General features: G+C 41.2%; 1 protein-coding gene across 8 annotated transcripts in view; it reads left to right on the top strand.

Moving 5' to 3' along the window:
• The window catches only part of PLD1 (phospholipase D1), a 203,633-nt gene that overhangs the window by 3,855 nt on the left and 177,139 nt on the right, over nt 1–22,639 (top strand). The window contains exon 1 of one of the 8 annotated variants that reach the window (XM_067738036.1): nt 14,681–14,803. The exons of the other annotated variants lie outside the window; for them this stretch is intronic. The gene's annotated coding sequence lies outside the window, so the exon portion shown is untranslated. Of the gene's footprint in view, nt 1–14,680; nt 14,804–22,639 lie in introns of those variants that run through there. 8 annotated transcript variants of the gene reach the window in all.

Here is a 22,639-nt window from a genome sequence, read left to right as displayed (position 1 = left end):
GTGCTGGGTTATTAAACAACAGTATATGGATATGTAAGTGTTTCATACTGTCTCAGTTATTTTTTTCCTTTGTGTTGTGAAAGTTGCTTAATTTTTGAATTTATTGAACAAATATTCTGGGACAGAATAACATGATTTGCTTATTTAATCAACACTTAAAGGTGCTTACTGTGCGCTAAGTACTATTCTAAGCGATTTACAAACATGAATACATTTTATTCTCAAAACAACCCTGTGAAGTAGGTAATAGTCCTACCATCCCCATTTTATAGATGAGATAATTTGAGGCACAGCGAGATTATACAGCTAGCCCATGGCAGACCTGGGATTCCATCCCAGGCATCCTGAACCCAGGGTTTTGGCACTGCTGTCTCATCAGAAAAATATAACCCGAGATTCCACCCTCCTAACAGATGAACTTTTTTCATACTGTTATATTCCTATCTTGTCCTTGTCCTCAGGGATAAATAATTTGACATAATTGCAATCAAAGTGCAACTCAGAGAATCAATTCAATGCCCTTGTTTTTCAGTAGAGGAAATTAAAGTGGAGTGTGGTTATGTCCAGCTCTGTGAGCACTGGGGGAGGGTCCTGGAGACTTTCTACTGGTCTCCTTGCCTCTTGATTGTAAGGAGTTTGGGACAGGGATCCTGAGAGGACCTGGGGAGGCCAAGGTGTGTATTTTGGTGGGGGGCAGTATTTGCCAGTCGTGGGGAAACTCTTCAACATTTTAATAATCATTATGACCATTCCAGAGGCAATCTGCTAAATAAAGTCCTGGGTTATGTTCCGGGCAGATGGAGCAGAAGCTTGTGGGTGACTGTGGGTCCTGGAAAGTCTTGCTGCTCAGGGCTTCAGAACCCCAGATTCTTTCCCCAGCTGCTGGTGATGCCTACCTATGACCTCAGGCTCCCCTCTGGATGAGAGGAATATTTTATCCTGTACTCAATCATTTTTTGAGCTTTTTGGATCTAGAGTCGGGAACCTTTTGAAAGCCTCTGACGCACAAAAGAAAATGAGCCAAGAGCAACATGGAAATAAAAATAACTTTGGTTGTGGCTCTTTTGTTGAGAGAGGGAGAGACTTCTAAGGGCATAAACTGCCAAACTTTATATTAAGGACAGGAAAATCAAAGTTCAATATTCAACAGTGATTTTTTTCAAAGTCGTCTTTTGCAGAGAGTAAGTTACATTTGGATGAAGGGGAATAAGGAATAAACATGGACAAGGGAAGGTGGTGGAGAGGGAGAGGGGAGCCAGCACAGGGGAAGACAGGGTGCTGAAACCTTCGTCAGCTCTTTACACAAGCCCGGGCTTCCGTGTGGTTCCTCTTAACAGTGCCCTTTGAAATGTCAAATGTAGTTGAGAATTATCTTTTCTTTGGTTTATCTTGAAGTGATTATTTATTATTTTTTATTGAGGTTACATAGATTTATAACGTTATGTAAGTTTCATGTGTACAACAGTATATTTCTACTTCTGTATACACTACAGCCACCAACATTTTGTTTCCATCTGTCTCCATAGAGTTGACCCCCTTTACCCATTTCACCCTCCCCCACCAAAGCCTGGCCCTTCCCCTCTGGCAACCACTGCTCTGTTCTCTGTATCTATGTGTTTGGTTTGCTTTGGTAGGTTTGTTCTTTTTTTTGCTCTTTTGTTTGTTTTTTTTTTAATATTCCACAAATGAGTGAAATCATATAGTATTTGTTTTTCTCTGACTTATTTCACTTAGCATAATACCCTCAAGGTCCATTTATATTGTGCAAATGGCGAGATTTCATCTTTTTTATGGCTGAGTTATATTCCATTGTATATACCACATCTTTTTTATCCATTCATTCATTGATGGGCACTTTGGTTGTTTTCATATCTTGGCTATTATAAATAATGCTGCAATGAACATAGGGTGCATATACCTTTTTAAATTAGTGTTTTGTATTCTTTGGATAAATACCCATAAATGGGATAGCTGGATCATATGGTAGTTAGTTCTAGTCTTAATTTTTTGAGGAACCTCCACACTGTTTTCCAAAGTGGCTGCACCAATTTACAGTCCCACCAAAAGTACACTGAGGGTTCCCTTTTCTCTACATCTTCACCAACACTTGTTATTGCTTGCCTTTTTGATAATAGCCATTCTAACAGGCATGAGGTGATATCTCATTGTGGTTTTGATTTGGATTTCCGTAATAATTAGTGATGTTGAACATCTTTTCATGTGCCTGTTGGCCATCTGTATGTCTTCTTGGAAAAATGTTTATTCATCTCCTCTGCTCATTTTTAAACTGGGTCATTTTTTTTTTGTTGTTGAATTATATGTGTTCTTTATATATTTCGAATTATTAACCCCTTATTGAATATATGATTTGCAAATATCTTCTCCCATTTAGTAGGTTGTCTTTTCGTTTTGTTGATGGCTTCCTTTGCTGTTCAGAAGCTTTTTGGTTTGATGTAGTCTCACTTGTTTATTTTTGCTTTTGTTTCCCTTGCCTGAGGAGACATATCCCAAAAGATATTGCTAATAACACCATTGTCAAAGAGCATACTGTCTGGGCTTCCCTGGTGGTGCAGTGGTTGAGAGTCTGCCTGCCGATGCAGGGGACACGGGTTCGTGCCCTGGTCTGGGAGGATCCCACATGCCGCGGAGCGGCTGGTCCCGTGAGCCATGGCCGCTGGGCCTGCTCATCCGGAGCAGAGGCCACAACAGGGAGAGGCCCGCGTACCACAAAAAAAAAAGAAAAAAAAAGAGCATACTGCCTATGTTTTTTTTCTAGGAGTTTTACAGTTTCAGGTCTTACATTCAGGTCTTTATCTTGAAGTGATCTTACTTTTGCTTAAAACTATTGCTAATTAACAAAGCATGTGGACAGGGAGATATCAGGGAACTTTTAGCCCCTGCTTAGGATCTTCATACCAACCTAGTTTGTTTTTGTTTACACTAGTTTTATATGAATGAATTTTACATATAGCATAATATTAGAATCACTGGGTTTGAAATTATTTTATCACCCATCTTCCTTGTGAGAGGTCACAGACTGTGTTTTTGCCACTGTCCATTGTAGTGTTCAGTAAGTGTGAGCAGAATCAAAGGGTGCATTTAAAGGATAAAGCAAGATGGTGTGATTCATTATTCAAAATATGTAAATATTTCCCAAAAAGAAGGTTTTCATAGTGAATGTTTTACTTATTTATTTGTTCTGCTGTGCCATTTAACTATTTTTAGAAATAAATTTATAGATGTGGAGTGGACAGTCTGTGGCATTTTGAATTAGCAGCTGTACTCATTTTATTGTCCTTTTCCTGCAGTGTTTTCTACCTAAATTCTGATGAAAGAGTCCTTTGAAGTAAGGATATTGGGGAGGTAGCAGTGGACTGAGATGCAGGTTCCAGAATCCTATTATCCTAAGGAAAAAAAAAAATCACCTGATAGGATATTGTAGATGCTAAATATTTCAAAGCTAGGAACACAGAGCAAAGATTTTTAACCCTAACCCTCACCTCACCGCAGTCCCAACCCCAAGCTGCCAGTGTCTTGGCTGGAAATGCAGGGTGATGAGACAGTGACAAAGCAAAGCGGGTCTTGTAAAGCAAGTAAGGTAAATAACAGTAAGACACAGTTGAGCCGCACACGTTCCTCACTAGGAGGAATAATGACCACAGGCCTTGTCCTAGGAGCCAGAGAGCTAGGATTCAGATCCTGAGGACTCTAGCACCATGTAGCCTGAGCCAAGTAACTTAAAAATCCCCTATACCGGGCTTCCCTGGTGGCGCAGTGGTTGAGAGTCCGCCTGCCGATGCAGGGGACACGGGTTCGTGCCCCGGTCCGGGAAGATCCCACATGCCGCGGAGCGGCTGGGCCCGTGAGCCATGGCCGCTGAGCCTGCGCGTCCGGAGCCTGTGCTCCACAACGGGAGAGGCCACAACAGTGAGAGGCCCGCGTACCGCAAAAAAAAAAAAAAAAAAAAAAAAAAAAATCCCTTATACCTATCTGTAGAATTGGGATAAAAATAGTACCTATCTCATAGGATTATTGTGAGGACCACAGGAAACGATGCCTGTAAAGCATTTAGCGTAGAGCCTAGAACATAGAAATGACACAGTAAATTTTAGGTTCCCCTCTTTCACATCGCCCTCCCTGCTCCACCCCAAATCCAGCAGGAGTGACATCCATAAATAACCAAGCAAACTGGAATCACTGCTGGAGGAGACATGGAGGTGGGGCCCTATGGGAATGTGGACGAGGGAGAAATTAATTTTGCCCGGGAGGAATTCTTGAGTGAGAATGACATTCCGTGAGACCCCAGTGATGAGAAGCAGTAGGAAGACTTCTGGCAGCAGAGCTGGTTACAACTAGGGAGAATGGACTGTATGCCGTTGACAGTCATACTTTTTGGGTATGTGTTTTGACATTAGGTAGAAAATTTGATTTTTCTTAATTTATAAGCATAGGATGGCATTTAGTAGAAGCAGGATTCATTGCTCTTTACCAAGGAGCGCCTGTATAGAGGTGTGTTTTTTTTTTTTTTTTTTTTTTTTTGCGGTACGCGGACCTCTCACTGTAGTGGCCTCTCCCGTTGTGGAGCACAGGCTCCGGTCGCGCAGGCTCAGCGGCCATGGCTCACAGGACCAGCCGCTCCGCGGCATGTGGGATCTTCCCAGACCGGGGCACGAACCCGCGTCTTCTGCATCGGCAGGCGGACTCTCAACCACTGCGCCACCAGGGAAGCCCTAGAGGTGTATTTTAAAAATGTATTTAGAATTAAGAATAGAGTGCACTCTCAAGGTGAGAGTGAACTAGCACGTGCTGTGTTGGAAAAATATCCCTCCCATCACGTTCTTCAGCTTTACATTAGATTGGAGGAGGGCATCGTTGGCACCACCAGCTTTATTAGGGTGTGGGTAACACGTATCTGCACCATCATGGATGGACGTGTGTCAATAACCTAGACCAGCACTTTTCACACGTGAAGAAAAACATTGTCGTTACTGTTCCCCGCCCTGCCCCCCAGAACTGCTTTTCTGAATGAGCTCTTGTGTGAAATCCCAGTATGTAAAACACCCCAAGCACAGGCATTCTTGATGAGTCCTAGATGGGGCCAGTGAGCCAGCTGCTTCCTCCCATCCCCCTCCCCGCCCACCTCCTGGCACCAGCTGCCCCTCAGCAGCTGGAACCGTGGGGCTCCTGGGAGCAGATGTGAAGGCTGTACATTGATTGTAGGGAAGAGAAGACTAAGACCTGAAGAGGGAAAGGAAAGGAAAGGCAGTGGACTGTTTTTTTTAAAAGCTTTTGCCAGTGGTACGCAGGAACTGGCTTATGCTGAGAGCTGGTTTCAAATTTTCAGGAATTTCACGAGCCAATGTTAAACATGACATTATGAAACATCATATAGCCTAAATTTAGATTTTAAACTTACACTGAATACATTATATTGAAAACAAAGGTAATGTCTCCTGAATTTGGAGATGTGGCTGGAGGGAAAGGAATACACCTAGTTACACAGTGTTCTTAACTGTATTTTCCTATTAGCTGGTACAGTTTTGGTTTCATATATATATATTTTTTTATTTCAACTGCATTCACTTTATTTTTTTTCTTCCCAACTTGTAGAAGATTTTTTTCTTTTCCTTGTTTAATTGCATTAAATATGACATCTATAATGGCATTGAAGATAAGTGGTAATAGCTGTCAATCTTGTTTCATTCCTAGTCCTAGGAGAATACTCTCAAATTCTCCATAAATGATATAAGCTATACATTTTTTAGATAATCTTTATTAGACTATAAAATTTTACTTCTCTTTTTCTTTTTAAATAATTTTTAAAATTATGAGTGGACACTGAGTTATACCAAATGCTTTTACTGCATTCACTTCAGTCCTTGATTCTGTTCGTTTGTAGAGATAGGATTCTTTAGACTCAACTTTCCCCTCCAGGACAAGCTTGCCCTCTCCTCACTCCCAATCACAGTCATTCTGAGATCTGGCTAAACAGAATCACCTGGGAACTTATTTAACTTCAGATTCCCAGGTCTGTCACATACCTACTAAATTGGGATTCTTGGGGTGGGGGAGACTCAGTGCAGTATATAGTAAGTTCCCTTTGGGTTTTGACGATCCTCCGGTGCACCTGCTTGGCCCTTGTGGGCGCTCGCTGCCCAGCCCTGGGGCCTCATGTGCCCTGTATAGTATCAAGTCATTTGGGCTGCTGGGCCCTGGCCACATTGCACAGGAGTCTTGATTTTTATGTTTGGCCTCAAATTCTCTTCCTGTGAAACAGCTTTCAGAGGCTGCCTCTTTGCCCCATGCACGTGTTTCTCAGATGAGGGCCTGATTCCCCGCACTCAGTGCTTTTGGGGCTTAGCTTCCCAGCTAAGGACACAGCTCTGCGTGGTGCTTGGAGACTAGCCGGGCCGTTGGCTGTGCTGGGTTTATTTCCACGTTGGCCTCAGATTTCACCTTTCTGAACTACAGTTGCCCATCTCTGGGGATTGTCAGGAGGTTTTTGTTTCTGGAACACACCAACCTGGTTCCATTTTAGGGCCTTTGCATTGTGCCGTTCCCTCTGCTAGGAACACCCTTCTCCCAAGTCTTTGCATGGCTTGCATCTCTTTGACATTTGGGTCAGTGACAAAAAGTTCACATATTACCTGTCTGGCAAGTCTTTCCCGACCATAAAATCTGCCTCCCCGATCCGTCCGTATTACCTCGCCCACAGCCTCATCATCCTAGCATTTTACCGTGGGTGATTTTCACCCCAGCACTTATCACTATGAATTTTTCTTCATGTCTTGTTCTCTTAAATATTGAGTTTCCTACATAAGAACATAAGCTCCACGAGAGCTAGGATTTGCCTGGCATGTAGTGTGTGCTCACTAATTACTTGTAAAATGAATGCCTCTCCAAACTGCTACATAAGTATGTGATGTTAGTGTGAACCCTGAGTTCCCAAGTGATTCATCTGTTTTCGCAATAGTTCTTTCCTGACTCCACAGATGTTACTTTCATGACAGAGATTCATTGCTGAGATATTACTGCCGTTTGGAACAATGGCCACTCTCAACTGATGGGAAACAAAGTCTTTTGCTCTCTGTGTGAATGTTAACTTTCATTTGCAGAGAGAGTGTAAGGGCTTGATTCAACTGTACCCATTTGTCCTGTGGGTGATTAATCTGTGATAAAATGGATCAGTTAAACATGAAAGTAGTATAAAATAAACCTGATCGATTTTCGGAATCTCCTGTTTCCCTCCTTTTTTGAGTTCTACCGGAGGTGGTGTTTGGGTGGGGTTATGGGGGTGGGGGGGGAGTGTGCATCACTCTGTAAGACTCCAGGAGGCCAGAAGGGCATGTTGGAGAGGTTTGTCCTATCTGATCTCACAGGGAACAGACTTGACGAATGGGGAAGTAATTTTTGCAGATCTGTGGCCAAGAAAGGCCAGTAGGGCTGGCAGTGAAAGCCATCACCTTGTGTTTGCAATGCTGCTGCTCATGCTGGTGCTGGTGAGTTTGTCAGCAGAGTGTTTTGTCAGCAGAGCGCTCAGCATGCGCTTGTGTGGCTAAGATGTGGTTCCCACATAGAGCTTGTGGTCTAATACAGTCAGTTGAAGTCACGCAGCTCAATGCTGCTAGGCTGCCTGAAATGGGCTGGTGTTTTGTAATGGTAACTTGTCCCAGTTTTTCATGATAGTGATTTCAAACTGCTCTGGGTTTCAGAGAGGCAAGCTAGGATTGGAACAGCGGGTGGGGTCAGAGATATATATATTTTAAAGATTTTTCAAAAAATATTTATTTATTTATTTGGCTGCACCGGGTCTCAGTTGTGGCACTTGAGATCTCCAGTTGCAGCATGAGGGTTCTTTTAGTTGCGGTATGCATGTGGGCTCTAGTTCCCTGACTAGGGATCGAACCCGGACCGGCTGCATTGGGAGTGTGGAGTCTTAACCACTGGACCACCAGGGAAGTCCCTATAGGGTCAGAGATATAGAGAGCAGGGCTCTGGAGCTTCTCTGAACTCTACTTTTAATAAAAGCAAATCATTAAAAAAACATGATTTTGTATATTTACCTTTTTAAAAATAAACTTTTTGTTTAAGGTTTATAGAAAAGTTGCAAAGATGGTATACAGGGTAAACTATGGTTTCCTATCTTACTAACAGCTTACACTGGGATGGCACATTTGTTATAAAGAACCAATACTAATGCATTATTATTAAAGTCCATACTTTATTCAGATTTCCTCAGTTTTCTCTAATGTCCTTTTTCTGTTCCAGGATCCCATCCAGGATACCATGTTACATTTAGTTATCATGTCTCCTTAGGCTCCTCTGGGCTATGACAGTTGCTCAGATTTTCCATGTTTTTGATGACCTTGACCGTTTAAAGCGGTACTGGTTAGGTACCCCATAGGTATCATGTAGAATGTCCATCAATTAGAATTTTCATGATGTTTTTCTCATGAATAGACTGGGGTTATGAGTTTTGAGAGGAAGACCACAGAGGTGGTCTCATCACATGTCAAGAGTACACACCAACAACATGACTTATCACTAGTGATGTTGACTTTGATCACCTGCCTGAGGGAGTGTTTGGAAGGTTCCTCCACTGTGAAGTTACTCTTTCCTCCCCTCCCAATACTGTACTCTTTGGAAGGAGGTCACACCGCACAGCCCACGCTATTGAGATGGCGAGTTATACTCCACTTCTTCGGTAGGGACAAGCAGCTGCATAAATGATTTGGAATTCTTCAGCATGGCAGATTTGTCTTTTCATCCCCACTTGTTTATTTATTCAATTATTTGTATATATCAGTATGGACTCGTGGATATTTATCTTAAACTGTGGGTTATAACCCAGTACCATGTTATTTACTTATATTTGGCTTTTTAAAGATTGTATTCAAACAAAAACATTCTGCTGTTTTAAATGTTAAAAAAATATTGTTCATATATAGAGAGTTATATATATAGTTTTCTATATAATGTTATGATATGTAATAATTATTTATATAAAAATAAATATACATATATTTATCTTTCCCTCTATTTTTCCTTTAAATGTCCTATTTATGCATTTATTTATTTGGGACAATGAAAAGCAAGTTACCACTTAGGATTTAATCATTTTGTTTCCATTATTTTTTGCAGGAGTGAAATTAAGATATAAATCTTTATGTTTTTTGGGGAGTGGTAGAGGTCAAGGGCATTTCTTCCCCCCATTGTGTACTGAGTTTGCACTCAGTTCTTTGAATTATTGCTGAGATCACCTATATGGTGATTTACACTCATCTGTCTTCCTAAAACTCCTTAGGAAGTATAATAACGTACAGGGATTTAGGAATAATTTTTGTCCTTTTTGTCTTCAGATTTTTCTTAAATAGAAACTTTGAAAATGCTACTCAAGGTACTATTCTTCTCACTGCTGGAAAAATGGTAGATTTGTTACAGGAATCCCCCCATCTGTCTTCTACGCCTTCTGTTTTCTACAACCAATCTCCTATGTGCAGTTTTTTTCTCTAGTAAAGCATATAATTTAATAAACTGTATGTAAACTTGTATCTCACCTTTATTTTTTGGAATTTTTGAATTTTATTTTATTTATTTTTTTATACAGCACATTCTTATTAGTTATCCATTCTATACATATTAGTGTATACATGTCAATCCCAATCTCCCAATTCATCCCACCACCACCACCCCGCTGCCACTTTCCTCACCTTGGTGTCCATACGTTTGTTCTCTACATCTGTGTCTCAATTTCTGCCCTGCAAACCGGTTCCTCTTTACCATTTTTCTAGGTTCCACATATATGTGTTAATATATGATATTTGTTTTTCTCTTTTTGACTTACTTCACTCTGTATGACAGTCTCTAGATTCATCCACATCTCTACAAATGACCCAATTTTGTTCCTTTTTATGGCTGAGTAATATTCCATTGTATGTATGTACCACATCTTCTTTATCCATTCGGCTGTCGATGGGCATTTAGGTTGCTTCCACGTCCTGGCTATTGTAAATAGTGCTGCAATGAACTTTGGGGTGCATGTGTCTTTTTTTTTTTTTTTTTTTTGCAGTACGTGGGCCTCTCACTCTTGTGGCCTCTCCTGTTGCGGAGCACAGGCTCCAGACGCGCAGGCCCAGTGGCCGTGGCTCACAGGCCTAGCTGCTCTGTGGCACGTGGGATCTTCCTGGACCGGGGCCCGAACCCGCGTCCCCTGCATCGGCAGGCGGACTCTCAACTACTGTGCCACCAGGGAAGCCCTGTTTGTTTTTTTAATATTGAGCTGCATGAGCTGTTTATATATTTTGGAGATTAATCTTTTGTCCGTCGATTTGTTTGCAAATATTTTCTCCCATTCTGAGGGTTATCTTTTCATCTTGTTTGTAGTTTCTTTTGCTTTGCAAAAACTTTTCAGTTTCATTAGGTCCCATTTGTTTATTTTTGTTTTTATTTCCATTACTCTAGGAGGTGGATCAAAAAAGATCTTGCTGTGATTTATGCCAAAGAGTGTTCTTCCTATGTTTTCCTCTAAGAGTTTTATAGTGTCCGGTCTTACATTTAGGTCTCGAATCCATTTTGAGTTTATTTTTGTGTATGGTGTTAGGGAGTGTTCTCACTTCATTCTTTTACATGTAGCTGTCCAGTTTTCCCAGCACCACTTATTGAAGAGACTCTTTTCTCCATTGTATATCCTTGCCTCCTTTGTCATGGATTAGTTGACCATTGGTGCGTGGGTTTATCTCTGGGCATTCTGTCCTGTTCCATTGATCTATATTTCTTTTTTTGTGCCAGTACCATATTGTCTTGATTACTGTAGCTTTGTAGTATAGTCTGAAGTCAGGGAGTCCGATTCCTCTAGCTCCGTTTTTTTCCTCAAGACTGCTTTGGTTATTCGGGGTCTTTTGTGTCTCCATACAAATTTTAAGATTTTTTGTTCTAGTTCCGTAAAAAATGCCATTAGTGATTTGATAGGGATTGCATTGAGTCTGTAGATTGCTTTGGGTAGTATAGTCATTTTCACAATATTGATTCTTCCAATCCAAGAACATGTTATATCACTCCGTCTGTTGGTATCATCTTTAATTTCTTTCATCAGTGTCTTATAGTTTTCTGCATGCAGGTCTTTTGTCTCCCTAGGTAGGTTTATTCCTGGGTATTTTATTCTTTTTGTTGCAATGGTAAATGGGAGTGTTTCCTTAAGTTCTCTTTCAGATTTTTCATCATTAGTGTATAGGAATGCAAGAGATTTCTGTGCATTAATTTTGTATCCTGCAACTTTACCAAATTCATTGATTAGCTCTAGTAGATTTCTGGTGGCATCTTTAAGATTCTCTATGTATAGTATCACGTCATCTGCAAACAGTGACACTTTTACTTCCTCTTTTCCAATTTGGATTCCTTTTATTTCTTTTTCTTCTCTGATTGCCATGGTTAGGACTTCCAAAACTATGTTGAATAATAGTGCTGAGAGTGGACATCCTTGTCTTGTTCCTGATCTCAGAGGAAATGCTTTCAGTTTTTCACCATTGAGAATGATGTTGGCTGTGGGTTTGTCATATATGGCCTTTACTATGTTGAGGTAGGTTCCCTCTATGCCCACTTTCTGGAGATTTTTTATCATAAATTGGTGTTGAATTTTGTCGAAAGCTTTCTCCGCATCTATTGAGATGATCATATGGTTTTTCTTCTTCAATTTGTTAATATGGTGTATCACATTGATTGATTTGCATATATTGAAGAATGCTTGCATCCCTGGGATAAATCCCACTTGATCATGGTATATGATCCTTTTAATGTGTTGTTGGATTCTGTTTGCTAGTATTTTGTTTTGCATTTTTTCATTTTTTCATCAGTGATATTGGTCGGTAATTTTCTTTTTTTGTATCTTGGTCTGGTTTTGGTGTCAGCGTGGTGGTGGCCTCATAGAATGAATTGGGCAGTGTTTCTTCCTCTGCAATTTTTTGGAAGAGTTTGAGAAGGATAGGTGTTAGCGCTTCTCTAAATGTTTGCTAGAATTCACCTGTGAAGCCATCTGGTCCTGGACTTTCGTTTGTTGGAAGATTTTTAATCACAGTTTAAATTTCATTACTTGTGATTGGTCTGTTCATATTTTTATTTCTTCCTGGCTCAGTCTTGGAAGGTCATACCTTTCTAAGAATTTGTCCATTTCTTCCAGGTTGTCCATTTTATTGGCATAGAGTTGCTTGTAGTAGTTTCTTAGGATGCTTTGTATTTCTGCGGAGTCTGTTGTAACTTCTTCTTTTTCATTTCTAATTTTATTGATTTGAGTCCCCTCCCTCATTTTCTTGATGAGTATGACTAATGGTTTATCAATTTTGTATATCTTCTCAAAGAACCAACTTTTAGTTTTATTGATCTTTGCTATTGTTTTCTTTGTTTCTATTTCATTTATTTCTGCTCTGATCTTTATAATTTCTTTCCTGCTACTAACTTTGGATTTTGTTTGTTCTTCTTTCTCTAGTTCCTTTAGGTGTAAGGTTAGATTGTTTATTTGAGATGTTTGTTGTTTCTTGAGGTAGTAGTGTATCACTATAAACTTCCCTCTTGGAACTGTTTTTGCTGCATCCCATAGGTTTTGGATTGTCATGTTTTCATTGTCATTTGTGTCTAGGTATTTTTTGATTTCTTCAGTGACCTCTTGGTTATTTAGTAACGTATTGTTTAGCCTCCATGTGTTTGCGTTTTTTACATTTTTTTTCCCTGTAATTCATTTCTAATCTCATAGCGTTGTGGTCAGAAAAGACATTTGATATGATTTCAATTTTCTTACATTTACTGAGGCTTGATTTGTGACCCAAGATGTGATCTGTCCTGGAGAATGTTCCGTGTGCACTTGAGAAGAAAGTGTAATCTGCTGTTTTTGGATGGAGTGTCCTATAAATATCAATTAAATTTATCCGGTCTATTGTGTCATTTAAAGCTTGTGTTTCCTTATTAATTTTCTGTTTGGATGATCTGTCCATTGGTGTAAGTGAGGTCTTAAAGTTCCCCACTATTATTGTGTTACTGTCGATTTCCTCTTTTAATAGCTGTTAGCATTTGCCTTATGTATTGAGGTGCTCCTGTGTCGGTTGCATAAATATTTACAATTGTTATATCTTCTTGTTGGATTGATCCCTTGATCATTATGTAGTGTCCTTCTTTGTCTCTTGTAATAGTCTTTATTTTAAAGTCTGTTTTGTCTGATATGAGAATTGGTATTCCAGCTTTCTTTTGATTTCTATTTGCATGGAATATCTTTTTCCATCCCCTCACTTTCAGTCTGTATGTGTCCCTAGGTCTGAAGTGGGTCTCTTGCAGACAGCATATATATGGGTCTTGTTTTTGTATGCATTCAGTGAACCTGTGTCTTTTGGTTGGCGCATTTAATCCATTCACGTTTAATGTAATTATCAATATGTATTACCAGGACTTCCCTGGTGGCGCAGTGATTAGGACTCTGCGCTCCTAATGCAGGGGGCCCGGGTTCAATCCCTGGTCAGGGAACTAGATCCCACATGCATGCTGCAACTAAGAGTTCGCATGCCACAACTAAGGAGCTGGTGAGCCGCAACTAAGGAGCTCTTGAGCCGCAACTGAAGGAGCCCACTTGCCACAACTAAGACCTGGTGCAACCAAATAAATATTAAAAAAAAATGTATTACCATTTTCTTAATTGTTTTGGGTTTGTTTTTGTTGTCCTTTGCTTCTCTTGTGTTTCCTACTTAGAGAAGTTCCTTTAGCATTTGTTGTAGAGCTGGTTTGGTGGTGCTGAATTCTCTTAGCTTTTGCTTGTCTGTAAAGATTTTGATTTCTCCATCAATTCTGAATGAGATCCTTGCCAGGTAGAGTAATCTTGGTTGTAGATTCTTCCCTTTTGTCACTTTAAATATGTGGTTTTCGACCATAATCTCTTCACATGTTTTCTCGGATCCTTTCTCTCTCTCTTCTCCTTCTGGGACCCCTATAATGGGAATGTTGTTGCATTTAATGTTGTCCCAGAAGTCTCTTAGGCTGTCTTCATTTCTTTTCATTCCTTTTTCTTTATTCTGTTCCGTGGCAGTGAATTCTACCTTTCTGTCTTCCAGGTCACTTATCTGTTCTTCTGCCTCAGTTATTATGCTACTGATGCCTTCTAGTGTATTTTTTCATTTCAGTTATTGTATTGTTCATCTCTGTTTGTCTGTTCTATAATTCTTCTAGGTCTTTGTTAAACATTTCTTGCATCTTCTCGATCTTTGCCTCCATTCTTTTTCCGAGGTCCTGGATCATCTTTACTATCATTATTCTGAATTCTTTTTCTGGAAGGTTTCCTATCTCCACTTCACTTAGTTGTTTTTCTGGGGGTTTATCTTGTTCCTTCATCTAGTACATAGCGCTCTGCCTTTTCCTCTTGTCTATCTTCCTGTGAATGTGGTTTTCCTTCCACAGGCTGCAGAACTGTAGTTCTTTTTGCTTCTGCTGTCTGCCCTCTGGTGGATGAGGCTATCTAAGAGGCTTGTGCAAGCTTCCTGATGGGGGGCACTGGTGGTGGGTAGAGCTGGTTGTTGCTCTGGTGGGCAGAGCTCAGTAAAACTTTAATCCGCTTGCCTGCTGTTGGGTGGGGCTGGGTTCCCTCCCTGTTGGTTGTTTGGCCTGAGGCGACCCAACCCTGGAGCCTACGCCAGCTGTTTCGTGAGGCTAATCGTAGACTCTGGGAGGGCTCACCTCAAGGAGTGCTTTCCAGAGCTTCTGCTGCCAGCTTCCTTGTCCTCCCGGTGAGACACAGCCAACCTCAACTCTGCAAGAGACCCTCCAACACTAGCAGGTAGGTCTGGTTCAGTCTCCTATGGGGTTACTGCTCCTTCTCCTGGGTCCCGATGCACACACTACTTTGTGTGTGCCCTCCAAGGGTGGAGCCTGTGTTTCCCCCAGTCCTGTCAAAGTCCTGCAATCAAATCCCGCTAGCCTTCAAAGTCTGATTCTCTAGGAATTCCTGCTCCCGTTGCCGGACCCCCAGCTTGGGAAGCCTGACGTGGGGCTCAGAGCCTTCACTCCAGTGGGTGGACTTCTGTGGTATAAGTGTTCTCCAGTCTGTGAGTCACCCACCCAGCAGCTATGGGATTTGATTTTATTGTGATTGCACACCTTCTACCGTCTCATTGTGGCTTCTCCTTTGTCTTTTGGTGTGGGGTATCTTTTTTGGTGAGTTCCAGTGTCTTCCTGTCGATGATTGTTAGCAGTTAGTTGTAATTCTGGTGCTCTCACAAGAGGGAGTATCACCTCTTTTTAAAGCACTTAAAAGTCTAATGTATAGCTGACCCCAACATGCTCATTGAACTGACTTAAAGTAGAGGAGAGAAAGATCCTAAAAATATTTCATTCCCTTTACTTCTCTTAGTGTTTTAGATTTTCTCTTGTATTTCATTAGTCAATTTTGTTCTAAAGTGCAGTGCTTTTCAGTGTTCTTGTTTCTGTGCCAGTTCATACACACAGAAATACTTTAGGGAGTGGTTTTAGTCACAGGGAAGTGCCTCTTTTTTTTTTTTAATTGAAGTTGTGGGTAGATAATTATACTTGGAGACCATTTGGGCCAGGAAGATGCTTCTGAGTCAGGTGTTTGCTGGTGGCTTAGTGTGTGGTGGATTCCCCAAGCAGCCCTACTGTTCTGATGCCCCACGGAGGACTCAGTACTCCACCTTCTTCCTATTTCTTGAGTAGGCATCAGGCTTCTATCATCAGCTCCTTCTCCGCTTCGGGCAGGGGAGTTTTCTTGTCCCTACATGGTCAAACTGGGACTGTCATGGCACAATGGAAATGAGCCAAAAGGCGGTAACATATACTAAAATATGGTAAATCATTTCAGGTTTTAGTATAATATAATGTCACCTTTTCCTTATATTTTTGTTTATAGTGCGTGCAGAGGAGCATGCCCTAGGAATCATTAACTTACTGACCTCACTGGGCAGGATATGGGTCTCTTTCCACCATTGTTTTATTGTTTTGGGGCATGTCTCATACTTCTGTTGCATGGTTTTGTTGCTAAGTAAGTCTGCTTGGTTTTGTGGTTAAGCAAACCTGCTTTCTTGAGTGATCATTAACTTACAGGGGTCTCCCATACTTATTTCTCTACTTACAATCCCCTAATGGGATTAACTATTTAATCACCTACTTTGTCCCTTTACTCTGTCTCTATCACCAGCATGACTGACACCATCAATGGCAAAGTAAACTCTAGCCTATGGGTCAGTTCCCAAGAAGATCAGGTAATATGCCTAGAGCTGGACCTTGAGATCTGGCCAGATAGGTGTGAAGAATTTTCTGTTACAATCAAATAAAGGATACAGTATTAATTTAGAACATGTTGAGAAGTCATTATTATACTGCATGGTAATTAAGCACAAGTTAAGCATAAAGGATAAGCACCTCACTTAATTGACTGTAATTAGAATTATTTTAACACAGCCAGAGCACACATTTCACTTTCATCCTTTCCCATCAAACCAGTGCCTGTGTTGACGGACACCTACTCCTGATACCATCCAGGATTTTTTTCTCAATTTATTTGTTGATTCACTGAGTCATAGACCTTTAATCTGATGACTTCTATACAGTAAAAGTTTTCTTACACCTTGATTTCCTTGGGCCACTGGCTCAGGAAGGCTATGAAATTTATCCATAACTTAAAATGACCATATGTTCCTTGAGCAGGAATGACTAGAAATGATGAATGTAATTTCTCTTCTTTGTTGTGGCTCACAGCCACTCTGGGTCTGGGGCAGGGAGGGAGGGGCATGGCTTCAGATAAGGCCTGGGCTTCTTTGCCTTTGGGGTCCTCTTCACCATAGCCCCCAGAGCTGATGCAGGGCAAGAGAGATAGCACAGCTCTGGGGCAGAGAGGATGGTGACTCCCTCAGCTGGAAGTAGGTCCTGAATTGGTCTCTGGGCTCACCAGCCACCTGGAGCCTCTTCTCCTCAGAGCGTAGGCCTGGAGGACATTGTTGCCCAAAATAGAGTATTGATTTTCTTCAAAGTGTAGATCCATTGCTTAATGCTGCAAAAAATGGCTTTAGAGTTATATTAGTAAAGGATGTTTAAGTGATCGTGATTCATTGAAAACACCCTCATCATTTAGTTCTGCATCACACCCCTCAGCATTTTAATCAGTTCACTTTGATCTCAATCCAACTCATTTTCCTACTATTGCTGATTGTCGACTGGAAAAAATACACAACCTAAAAGTTGAGCATTCTGTTTTATTTGGCGGCAAAACTGAGGACTTATGCCCCAAAGACAGCCTCTCAGCTAGCTCTGAGGGACTACTCTGAAGAGGTAAGGGACATCAAACGGAACATCAAAAGATTACTGTTAATTAAAGAAAACCAGACAGCTCAAGTTAATGAATTTAGCGCTTTTCTATGTATGGGAAGATGCGAAAGTCTGGGCTCATTGATATTATTCCTTTGATATACACCTTCACTATCTAGGGCCTGTATCCTGCTTTTCTCCATCCTGAATCCCCTCAGGGCGCACAGCTGGGGGCAGCTGCAGTCCCTGCTGGTTCGATGGTTGCCACATCCTTTGTTTACTGATATGGCAGGCAGTATTTTTCATCCGCATGATTATACAACAGTAGGACAATCTTACTACGCAAGCGTGGGTATTACCTGGGTTCAGTGGCCTGAGTGCTTTTTCCTTCCCTTTAAAGTTTCTTTAGGTTTCACATTTTAAGAGTCAGTGACATTTACATTTACCTATTATTTCTCATTTTACAAATAAGTCATGAAAAAATGGAGAACGGGTTTTACTATTCTCACATGACAGCCATCACAAAACTCATAAGAAAGAACAGCACTTAAGGACTAATAAGCCTCTAAAAACTCCAAAGATTGAGAGAAAAGGAATGAACTCTCCAAAATTTAGCCAACTTTAGTCAATAGGAGACTCAAAATAAATGAGAAACTTAAAAACATTCACATCGGTACATGTCAGTTTTTTCATATTATTAGGATATTTGCATATGTTTTGGTCAAAAGCTGCTTACTTAAAAAACATGCATTCAAGAGGAAGGTATCCACAATATAGTATAATGTGTTTTTAAAAAGACAAGCTTCTGAGTTTGCCTCTAAAAATCATTCTGTGTGCATAATTTACTTGTTAATAGTGAGTCCCACGAGAAGTTTGAAGAACACGCATTCAGTGACTGCTTATTCTTCAGTTCCTGTAGGATTTCTCACTTCATGCAGACAGGGCGTCTCTAAATAAACCTTCTTGGCCAGATCAACTAATTCATCATTTTGAAGATGACAGATTGAAAATGACCTGATTTGTTTATTGTACAATCTGACATTATTAGGTAATGTAAGTGCAGTTCCTATTCCATGTAGCTTTTTATGCATGGATTTAAGCAGTCTAAATTCCCTATCACCAACTGTGGACGTGCTGCAAAGAACTCTGGGCTGATATTTAGGGTAACCTGAGTTCTGGTTTTGTCTCAGCTGCTAACTTGGTGTGACCCTGGGAAATTTATTTTGGGAAATTCCACTGGTACTCTTATCTGTTTCAGGCCAGGCCTCTGGAGCTGGGATGAATTAATCTTAATCCTCGCCACTGCCCTCGGGGGATTTACCGTCTAGTGCAGTGGTTCTCAGACTCCACTGTGCCTCAGAATCCCCTGGAGGGCTCATCAAAACAGAGTACTGGGCTTCGCCCTAGAGTTTCTGATTCAGTAGGTTGACTGAGCGGAGAATTTGCGTTTCTAACAAGTTCCCAGATGCTGCTGATGCTGCTGGTTTGGGGCCCACGATTTGAGAACCACTGATCTGATGGTTTAGCTGACACATCTGTAACCACAATCAAAGATTAAATACTGTGAAATAAGTACAAGTAATGTGCAGTGGGAAACGGAGTGTGGAGAGGTGGGTCAAAAGATTAATGACCAGCTGGAGATCTGAGAAGCCCTAATGGAAGAGGGAGAGGTTAGGCAGGATCTTGACAGGTGGATAAAGCCTGAACAGGTAGGGCATTTTGGGGGCTGGCATCACACCAAGCTCCTGATGGGTGGGAGAGTGCCGAGTGTATGTGCAAGTAGGGGTAGCATCCAGCCTAGGTGGGCTGGAAGGTTGGTGTGGGGCAAGGAACAACCGGAAACAGATGGAATTGAGAATGAGAGAGTTGGAATTGTAGACTAAACATGCTTTTGGTTTTTGAATTTGGGCGGCAAGGGAACAGCATGATCAGAGCCATGCTTAACAAGGGCAGCTCCGGCATTGTGATTTCAGGAATGACTGGGGTTTAGGCCGCTTAGGAATTCCAAGCAAGAAGAGCATGAAGGTGGGAAGCATGTCGTTGTGGGATGGATTTGTGCAGAAGCCACAGATTTGGTAGTTGATTGGTTCCTGGGGATGAAGGAGATGGAAAGGTCAAGAGAGATTGAGGATTCAAGTCTGAGTTGTTGGGGAGGAAGGAGGGTGGCTGGATCTCTCGGGGGAGGTAGGTTGGATAAGAAAATGAACCTAGTGGGACCTTGGTTTCTTTAGGAGGGGACTGGATCAGATGCCCTTAAAGGTCTCTTTTTAGTATGACTGTAATCGATGTTTTGAGGGTTGTTGATTGGCTGAAATATTACAGAAGATATTTTTACAAAAAATAAATGGCTTATATATAACCGGTACTCATACATTTGTTGATCGGTTTGTCTGGGTTCATCATTAGCTCTAAAATATTTACATCTGTAAATAGACTTCTTTTTGAGCTTTTCTTCATTTTGCTTATAGTTTTCTTAGTGTGTCGACCTCCTCTTCCTCCATTTTATGTACTGTACATGTAAACATCTTTTGGATATGTGTTCTACACACATATATATTTTTTATTTTATTTTATTATTATTATTATTTTTTGTGGTACGCGGGCCTCTCACTCTTGTGGCCTCTCCCATTGTGGAGCACAGGCTCCGGACGCGCAGGCTGAGCGGCCATGGCTCACGGGCCCAGCCGCTCCGCGGCATGCGGGATCTTCCCAGACCGGGGCACGAACCCATGTCCCCTGCATCGGCAGGCGGACTCTCAACTACTGCGCCACCAGGGAAGCCCTATATATATTTTAAATGAGTATAGCAAATATTTTAAACCTTTTGGACTCATTCTTCATTATAATAATCACACCATGTATTGGTATGTTTGTGCACAACCCTGTCTTTCCCACTGGATTACAAACTCCTTTGAGTAAGAACACGTCTTATTCATTTTTATCTTCCCCACTGCACTCCTCATAAGTGCTTGTATAAAGTGGCCAGCAAAAGTTTGAGGGATTGGATTGAATCATTGAGTAAAAGTCAATTACTATCTGCTTCTTTAGCAAGAGACAAAATGGTTCAGGCAATAAAAAGTAGTAGTTTAAAGGGAAATGGAAATCCATGTATCTTGGGAGGCTGAAAGAGGAAACATTTAATTCAGTAGACTTTCAGGACTAGAATGGAGATATTCATGGACATTTTCGGAACCAGAAGCAGAAGCCCGTAAAAACGAGGAGAGTTTTCAGCTCTGTCTTAAATTAGCCCTTTAAAACGTTGTGCCAGACATTCTACTCTGGACCTCAGTCTTTTTCATTTGTAAGGTTGTGATTGTAGTAAATTATAGACTTTTATACCTCTCTGCATATCCTTTGGGGAGAATTCTAAGCAGAGGGAACAGCATGAACAAAGCATCAGAGATGGGAAAGAGTATGTGTATTCTTTGTGACCCGATGTGACATGCTAGGAAATGAAGCAGGAGAGGGAGGGAGAGGCCCGGGTTCAGAGAGCCATTACTGCTAAGATAAGGATCTTGGACTCTATCCAATGGGAGAGTCTTGTGCCAGGTAGTTTACTTGGGAATGCCATCTGGGGAGCAGGAGTGAAGGAACAGAAAGAGTCACACAGGGAAGGAGACAAAGCCAATACAAGGAGGAGTTTACTGAGTTGGCTATTGCTATAAGCAATTGGTTGCTTGTTTCCAAGAGATCTGCTTAGGAGAAGTCTTATGAAATGTGTCTCAACATAGTTCAGCTAGAGAAAAAAAAAGGAGTACCTTTTATTCATCTTTCTCGTCTCCCATTGATTAAAGGCAGCCCCACTCTTTCAGACTGGGCATGTCTAACTGCCAGGTGGGTTCCCATGGGCACCTCATGAAACAGCATCAAAGGAGCTTGGGATGGAGAGGCCCTGCCAGGCTACACTTGTGTGAACCTGGTGGGATTCTTCCTGGAACTGGCTGCCGTTGCAATGGCAGGAATACAAGGTGTGTTTGAGAGGATTTGAAGTTATGTATAAAAGGTGGCCGATGCAGCTACTGAGGGGTTTTTAACAAAGGAACCAGCTGATCGGATTTATGCAGTGGTGTGCTTGTAAATGGTTAACAAATGTTGAACCAGCTCTCCAGAAAAATGTGTGTGTGTGTGTGCGCGTGTGTAGCAGTAATAAATTTTACTGATATAAAAGATGTGTAGTACCCTATTTACAAATAATGATAAAATAGACAGTACTTTTTATTGTAAAGTCCATATGGCTAATTGATTCTGACAGTTTTCTGTTGGCAGTTTTCACTGATCTCTTGTACCCGTAGCCAACCTATGGTTACAACTGACGAGAGACGACAGTTGATGCTTTCCTATTACAGTATGAAGTAAGATGAAAGTAAAACAATGAAGGCATATCCCAGAACTTCCCTTGCTCATTAAGCATCTTCTTTATGAATTGGATAGTACTAGAAGAATATTACCTCAACTTTTTGTTTTATTCATAATAGAACTACAACAGGCACCACACATTAACTTTTTCTCCATCACTTTTTGAAGCCTAGACAATCAACAAAACAAAAATCAAGCTGTGATTCATAGGGTTTGTCAATTTCCATATAAAAATATTCCCATTCTGGCCGGTTTCAGGTTACAGGGAACCGGGAAGAGACATACAGTAGACAACATTATACAGCATTTCCACAGACAGTAAAACAGACCTAAGGAACCCAGGAGCATAGATATTACTGACATGTACTAAAGCAATAAAGAAGTGATGAATTTCAAGTGTTTATTACCTTTGGGGTTAATATAATTTATTTCATTGTAAATTTATATAATTGTTAATAATTGTTGACATTTAACAACTGATTCATAAAATTTCTGAAAATTTACCAGTCAGCTCTCAGGATCTGGGATGACCAGCCCAGCACACTCCTGGAGTTATATTTTCAGAAGATCACTTTGGTAAAAATCTGTAGAAACGATTTGAAGGGGAGCGGTCCGGAGTCACCACTGAAAAACATACCTGAGCTACGTTAGGGGCGAAAAGTAGGAGACAGACTTAGGAAATGTCTTCAGATCCCACTAGCATGAGGCTTCAAATGAGGTCAGGTTAGTAGAGATAGTGCAGATTTCACTGGTTCCTGTCCAAACATGGTTATGTAGGACCTTTAATAGAAGTCTCCTCCAGATGTTCCTGGAGTCTCTGAGATATCTTACGTGTGCTTGCAGAGGCCCTCGCTCTTCGGGTTTCTTGTTGATAACTATGGGCCAAAGGGATTTGAGGGTGAGGCCCCACCCCTACCATAGCTGAGAATGGGACCCATGCCAAGGAAGCCACCTGTCAGGCCTTGCTTTCCCAAGTTTGCAAATCTGGGGGAGGGGGCTT

The sequence above is a fragment of the Pseudorca crassidens genome, chromosome 5, assembly GCF_039906515.1.
Source record: "Pseudorca crassidens isolate mPseCra1 chromosome 5, mPseCra1.hap1, whole genome shotgun sequence".
Classification (NCBI taxonomy): domain Eukaryota; kingdom Metazoa; phylum Chordata; class Mammalia; order Artiodactyla; family Delphinidae; genus Pseudorca; species Pseudorca crassidens.
The sequence above is the reverse complement of the archived record's forward strand: the minus strand, read 5'-3'. Positions and strand labels throughout refer to the sequence as shown.